Source organism: Etheostoma spectabile, chromosome 16 (genome assembly GCF_008692095.1).
Source record: "Etheostoma spectabile isolate EspeVRDwgs_2016 chromosome 16, UIUC_Espe_1.0, whole genome shotgun sequence".
Classification (NCBI taxonomy): domain Eukaryota; kingdom Metazoa; phylum Chordata; class Actinopteri; order Perciformes; family Percidae; genus Etheostoma; species Etheostoma spectabile.
Window position 1 is genome coordinate 13,112,101 of NC_045748.1, and position 7,533 is coordinate 13,119,633.

Genomic DNA, 7,533 nt, shown 5'->3' on the forward strand with positions numbered 1-7,533 from the left:
GTGTGTGTGTGTGTGTGTGTGTGTGTGTGTGTGTGTGTGTGTGAGAGAATGCATTTACTAATTAAACCCTGATCAATGAGTGGATGTCTGTTGCTGAATAACAGGTAAGGCTACTATTAATTGCACTATCACATATGTTTTAATAGTGTGAAACAACTCTTGCTCCACAGATGCTCCACAACAACAAAGTTCTCAGGCTGCATCCATGATAGGACATGCAGTCATCCGCTGATGCCTCCACCAAAAAAGACTGCTTAAAGAATCTTCCTGGCTAGGCGTTTTTGGACAGCTACTGTACGTAGGCCTACTTTTTTCACTCCATGCTTATTTTATCTACATTGCCTGCAGCGCATTATGATTAAGCAGCAAATATAGATACGATGGGATGTGTGATAAATCCTCCACTATGTATTTCATGCAAACCTTCATCAGTGATCATTAAAACAAAATTCAGCTTTTTTTAACCCGCTCATGAACCACTAATTTCAATATCTGTAATCATAAAGCTTTGATCAAATCTTTGGTGGTGAAGATGACTTGCAGCACTTCAACTGTCTCATTAGCAGTAAACCTCACACAGTGCACATTAAACCTAGCACAGCAGAACAAAAAAAAAAAATGTTGTGCATGATGCCATGATCAATATTTAATGCAGTGTTTACAGGAGGGATATAGGACGATCAGAATGCATGAATTCTACCGAGGCACTATCCTGGGTGAGTAAAGCAGAAACCAAAGCGGGAAAGCTAATTCCTCATCTAAGCACAGACCTACTTACAATGCAGGGGTGATGAGTGGAGCATCAAAGTGGGTTGAAGATAGGAAGTAAAAAAAGAAATTGCAGCTAGGGATTTAAGCTCTGTCCATTTATGTCAACAGGTGATGTTTCAAAAGTCTACAACAGCCCCTAAGTGTAAAACACTTGTGAAAAATTTCAGAAGAGCAGATTCAGGATATGTGAAGAGGTCACTTTGGGACATGTAAATGTGCTCGGAGCAAAGTAGTGAATTTATAGCGGAGCAAATGTATCAACCAAACACTGAAGTGTGCATTACTGAGCTGGTCGATGATCAACTAGAAAGTACTCAGATCCTTTTCTTATTAAGTAAAAGTACATAAGTATGCTTTTTATCAGGTAAATGAACTTGAAGAATCAAAAATAAAAGTACTCATTATGCAGAATGGCTCTTTTTTAAAGTATTATTAGAAAAGTATTGTTATATCCATTGTTTATTACTGCAAATACATGTAAGAGCATTATTCACATCCTGTAAGAAAGGTGGCAGTGCTAGTTTGCAGTTGTGTCTTCAACAAAGAACAGCAGCTTTGTCAAGACTGATTTTCCAGATAAGGGAGAGTAACTCTAAGGAAATGCAGACTGAGTCAGTAGTAAACCTTGTAGATGATTGTTTCAGTTTAAAGAAAAGATGAATGAAGAATATGACTTTGATCAAATACCTCATATTATGCTCATTTTCAGGTTCATAATTGTATTTAGAGGTTATATCACAGTAGGTGTTCATAGTTTATTTTCATTTTTTGTTGTACTCCACATTGCTGCAGCTCCTCTTTTCACCCTGTGTGTTAAGCTCTCTGTTTAAGCTACAGAGTGAGACATCTCACTTCAATCCCATTTTTGTTGTGAGTCACACATGTGCAGTCCCTAGGCAAGGACTACTAGCCAGTCAGGAGCAGAGTAGGGCGGGCCCTGACAAACAAGCTAATTTGATCCAAAACAAACCCCATTCAGCCGGACTGTCTCAGCTGTACATTTTCGAACCCAAGTCTGATCTCGAAACACAAACAGAACAACACAAACCAGGGGGCTAGGTGGAGGCTAGGGGTGTGGCCTTGACCAACTGCCACTTTGCTCATTTAAAGCCATGATGTCTCTCTCTCATGGGCGGGCCAGATTCTCTGGGCGGGCAAAGCAGAGAAAGGGGAAGACATTTTGCCCCTTATGATGTCATAAAGGGCAAGATTCCAGCTCGGCTCATCTGAGTTTTCGTTTTCTCAGGCCGAGCAGGGTACCCAGGGTTTTTACACCTATCATTATTTCTAGCCACTGGGGGACCATAGGCAGGCGGGGGGAACTCATATTAATGTTAAAAAAACTCAAAAAGTAAAATTTTCATGCCATGGGACTTTTAAATGTTTAGCTTGCTAGCTAGCTTTAGTTTGGGATTTTGTATCTGTGAAAGGTGCCAAATACATAAACCTTACTTACTAACATACTGTATTTCAGTATTATATCAATTCACTCATATAGTACATTAAAGTCTACATATTAAATGTCAAGGAGTCCTAATGTGTGGTCCATGCTGGTTAGGGTAGGGATAAAGGGTCAATACATTAAAAGGGAAATTTGGGACGGAGCCCTGTGTTAATGTGTAATTGCTTTGAGCCTGTGGATCTTCGGCTAACAGAGCCCATTCATAGCCGGGCCCCGGCACCACTGACCTACTTACATATGAATCAGATAGGGGAGAGAGAATGAGATAGTGTTACAACATGGGCTGTCATATTGGGATATTAATAACAGGCTTTTCCGCTCCAATTGAGGAGTGACTGTAGTTCAAGATGTTTGGCTTTTTTAATGTAATTATAGGCTGGCCACCCAAACATTACACATGGCTGCACCTTTCCAATATCACTGCTGGGTTTTGTGCTGTTGTGTCACGTTGGAGCCTCATCTACATCATTTTCTACTGAAGATTAGAAACTGACATGTTACAAAACACTTTTGTCTCCATTCTTTGACTCAAACAAAAATGTTGTTTGATGGTTAGCAGCTATGATCTCTGGCTTCCATTCTAATTTCATATCAAGGAGTGATGATGCACCTTGCCAAGCAGATTGTAATGTGACACACCTGATGGACTTAACAGGCTCACGACCATCCACAACCTTGTGTCAACTTTAAACATGGTGCACCGCTGTTAGTTCTCAGAAAGGTGTTTGTTTACACATACCCGTGTATATATGCCGTCAATGCCGTCGAGAGCATGCCAAACCTATAGGTGGCAGTGTAACGAGAAGCTTAAGACCACGTTAGCCAATCAGAATCCCAAAAATAGCAACAACAGCAACAAATCACTACAGGTTTGGCATGTTCTTGACGGATTTGACAGCATACAGACACAGGTACGTGTAACACCTTTCTGAAAACTGACAGCTGTGCACAATGTTATTTTTGAAACCGGAGAGGTTGAAATGACCATTAAAAAATAGCCGGCCACGTGTAAACATAGCCTAAGGGAGGCTGTGGGCATGTCTTGAGGAAGTTTGTTTCAAAGGCCCTGCTCACACAAACAATTGTTTGAGTTATGAAGGCTGATTAAACCCCGTTTTCAGGTTGACATTGGGTAAATCCCATGCTCATTGAGTGAGCAAACCTTCAAGCATTTAAAAACAAAGACATTTCACTGATATTTGAATCTAAAAAGGATCTCAAAAGATTGCCAGGAGAGTTGGGCAGGTGTCAATCAGGTGCAGCGTGTACCCGCCCACGCAGTGCTGAGAGGTCTAATCAGCTAAGTGACAACACCTGTGCGGGTGTGCAGAAGCTCAGGATGCCAACGGCTCCAGAATTGTATGCATTTTGGTCAATACTTGGAAAGTCAGGAATTTAAGCTCACCACAAACATGAATACGTTCACTAACTACAGCAATGTCTGTCTGTTCTGTGACATCGCATTCAATCAATTTCAAACAGTGGAGCATAACAAATGATTTCAAGATTATTATTTTAAGATTGATAAAACAAAGATTATAAGATAATTTTTCCCTTTTGAGAAGAGGTAGTACCAGAGATAAGAATAGAAGGCAGGGGATCAGTGGAAAACTAGAAAACAAAAAAAAGAAAAGTAGTGGCGGGCAAGCGAGGGAGATGTTTGATGTGTAAATACCCCACACAGCCGGTGATGTTTTCCCTGCAGAAATGCAGGTAAATAACACATGAGTTTGGTTCATATTTAGAATCATATTCAAATAGGTGTCAGCAGACATCATTAGCATGCGGAGAATGAATCATGTGCTTCCTCGATGCTATTGACATGAGAGATATAAAAACAGCTGAGATGGCGCTACATTCAGTTCTTGAGAAGATTCTCAGATGTCTCCAGAATTAAAAATGTTAAAAAGTTCAGATTAAAGTTTACCAAATGAACATGAATAACACATTTCCATATTGTGTTTCAGTGTAGTTGGACATGCAAGGGATTTGAGGAATAATTCTTGGCATTGAATCAATGAATTCTGTGCCCAAAGGAATAGCTAACAACGTTGAACCTTCTCTCAGCAGGAGAAGCTTTGTCCCACTCATGTAAAACTTAGTACTTGATTTAATTAGATCATCTTGTTTCGAAGCCAGAAGGAAGAGCATATGGTGCACTTTTTTCCCCCCCTCCTTCACTCACATACAGTAGCTCTGTTCTATTTTCAGGATCCCGGAGTATCAGCTTTGAAGCTGCGGGCCTCTCCTCCAAACTTTGGCGGCGCCCTGTAGTGAGACAGGGTCAAACAGACCTGTGTGGTACAGGACCCAAACAGCAGCCAAGGACGGGCCCACATTAAAAGCATTAATTACTTCTCCTAGACACAGTGTGTGAGCAGCTTTTCCCCCTTGATGTCATTCAAAAGAGACAAACAAGGACGGGGTAATTTATTCACTTAACTGACTTGTTCTGCGATTGGTTTTGTGTCTTAGTTTTGCAGCCTTATGCACCTCTGCGCTAAAACTGTTGTGTGAGCAATGCTGTTGCGATACTCGGTATACAAAGGCTTTTTGTAAAAATTGTGCTAAATAACCTGCTGTCTGACTGCATGATTAAGTGCATGGATGCCTACTTAAATGTATGCATGTCCAAGCAACAAAGTTGGGGAAAAAATAATTGTTTGTAATATTTTTCAAGAGTTTATTGATTTGATGAAAAACTTCATTCAAGGGGGGGGAACCAAAAAAACATCACGTAAAATAACCAGAACAGTTCAAACTTGCAACACATTCTCCATCCCAATATATTGGTCAATATACTGTATATTAAGTCCTTTGAACAAAAACAAATTAACAAAAAAAAAATCAGTGTTGCCAACAGGGACGTTGTAGAGTGCCCTTTGGTGGACAAACTATGCAATGCCAATGCTCATAACATGGTTGACAGTACTTTTTTTTTAAACATTCATTTATCAGAATCATTTATTTGTCATTATAAATTATTTTATTGAATGAATATTTAAAAAAAAAAAAAGCCTAATATCAGCAGATAACATTGCCCGCCCATTTATCGGTCGAGCTCCACCATCCACCACCCTACCCCAGTCTCCGTCGGGCCTCACCATCCACCACCCAACCCAGTCTCCGTCGGGCTCCACCATCCACCACCCTACCCCAGTCTCCGTCGGGCTCCACCATCCACTACCCTACCACCATCTCCGTCGGGCTCCACCATCCACCACCCACCCCAGTCTCCGTCGGGCTCCACCATCCACCACCCTACCCCAGTCTCCGTCGGGCTCCACCATCCACCACCCTACCCCAATCTCCGTACGCAGATTTTTGGTCTTTCATACCAATCGCTATTGTTGTCGCTGTTAATCCTACATCATCTTACAGCGCCGTAATCGAGCTGATGGTGCATTCCATACAGACGCTAAATTTTTACGGTGATTTTTGCTTCGGTATGTGATGCTGAGAGCCACTGATCAAACATCAGTGTTTAATGTGTTGGGAGTTAGAACGGGTTGCACAGTAAAAAGACGATCGAGAAAGGATCTTTAAGTTTCATCTGTCCACTGAAACCACAGGGACTCTAACCTCGTACAAACCACCAGGTAACCAGAAACTTAACCTTTTCACACCAGCACATCTTCATGTATCTGGTCAGAAGACACTGTCCCCCACCTAAAAACGCTCTCATAGGTTGTTTGCTCAAGCAGCAATTACGACTCATTTTAAAACTTATAGTGGCGCCGCCCTCTAGCAGCTTCCGTAATTTTCCCGTTCGGGGTCAAATTCCAATTCCGTGTAAGGAAGGATGGGTTGTTACCAAACGTAACCAAATGGTGACCGATTCCAAACAACTGTTGTGTTGTCTAGATATGGGGACAGAAACCGCTCCTGTGAGCTGTGAGTTGAAACGCTCCTGTTTGGTCTTATTTAAAGGTAAATTAACAACCCATATTGTTGTATGGTTTGGAGGACTTGCTGTAGCAGAAGCCAAGACAATACCGACCTATTCACTCTGATGGAAAGAAACATATATCATGGTATTCTTTCCTGAGGTTCACTCTCCAGTGCACAGAGGGAAAGGTTGTTGGTGGAGTGGCAGGAGGAGATGAAAGTCTTGTGAGGCTTGACATTTGAAGACAAAAAGGAAGAAAAAAAATTATATACTGAAGAGGGCTTACTAGGTCGATGAACAAAGAAAGCAATATGGTTTGCTCTCAGATTAAATTGGGAGATTTTTTATATATGGCTCTGTTAGCTGTCAACAAACAATTTCTCATATTTCTTCGACCGCTGTGTTCCCATCCCGTCTCCTCACAGATGGTTTATATCTTTGCTGATGAATTGGTCAAGTACAGTTGGGAAACAAATGTGAAGTTGTTAATGGATTTGGGAGAGGTGAAAAGCAGACAGTTTCCACATTGTGCAGTTGTTTATCATGCTAGTGCACTCTGTGCTGAGTGGTTGCATTAGTTGCTTAAGGATTCAGCCAACGGTTGTAGTTTGAACAAACATTTTGGATTCATTATTTCTTTTATGGGTTTCTTATTTGAGCTCATAATTGTATATAATGATGTCCAATATATCATAGTTGATTAGTTTAGGAAGAATATGCATGACTAATTTTAATTATATGCACAAAATCTTCTTCTCAGTTAGCTCAAATGTCTGTAATGTACAGTGCGTAGATTAAAGTGAAAATTGCATCTATTACATACCATTTATCAGCATTTCTTTTACAATGTAAGGAACATATTGACATATTATTATGAAGATGTCAGTTTGATTCAGTCATCAGTTCTACCGTATTTTCTCAGTTGGGAGACCACATTTCCCAGCCCTCCATCAGCATATGTCTAACAGAATAAGGTGATAGAATTATTTCAGTGCAACTCAACTGAATATTTCATGATGCTGGCAAAAGCTATCGACAGCAGGATCTCACACTTCTCTCCTGTGCTTTTATTTGCCATTAAATCATTCGCAAAATGACAAATAGAATCCAGGCTTTGTCATTTGCTGATGCAAATTCAGCCACTAAAACACATGCATGAGTTAGCATAGAGAGACTTATGCATGTGCACACTGATTACAAATACTGGCTTTGTATATCACAATGTGACACATTGTGTTTTATGTTTATATACTAAAAAGAGAAGAACTAAGGCCCTTCTCTGTTGCTCTCTGCAGATTGAGACACCTACAATAATAGCCACTAAACTACTGGTTGGCTCCTTGGACTGGCCTTGACCACATTCAGTGCCTGCGATGCTTCAGTCTGTTTCATACAAATTGCCTTTTGAATG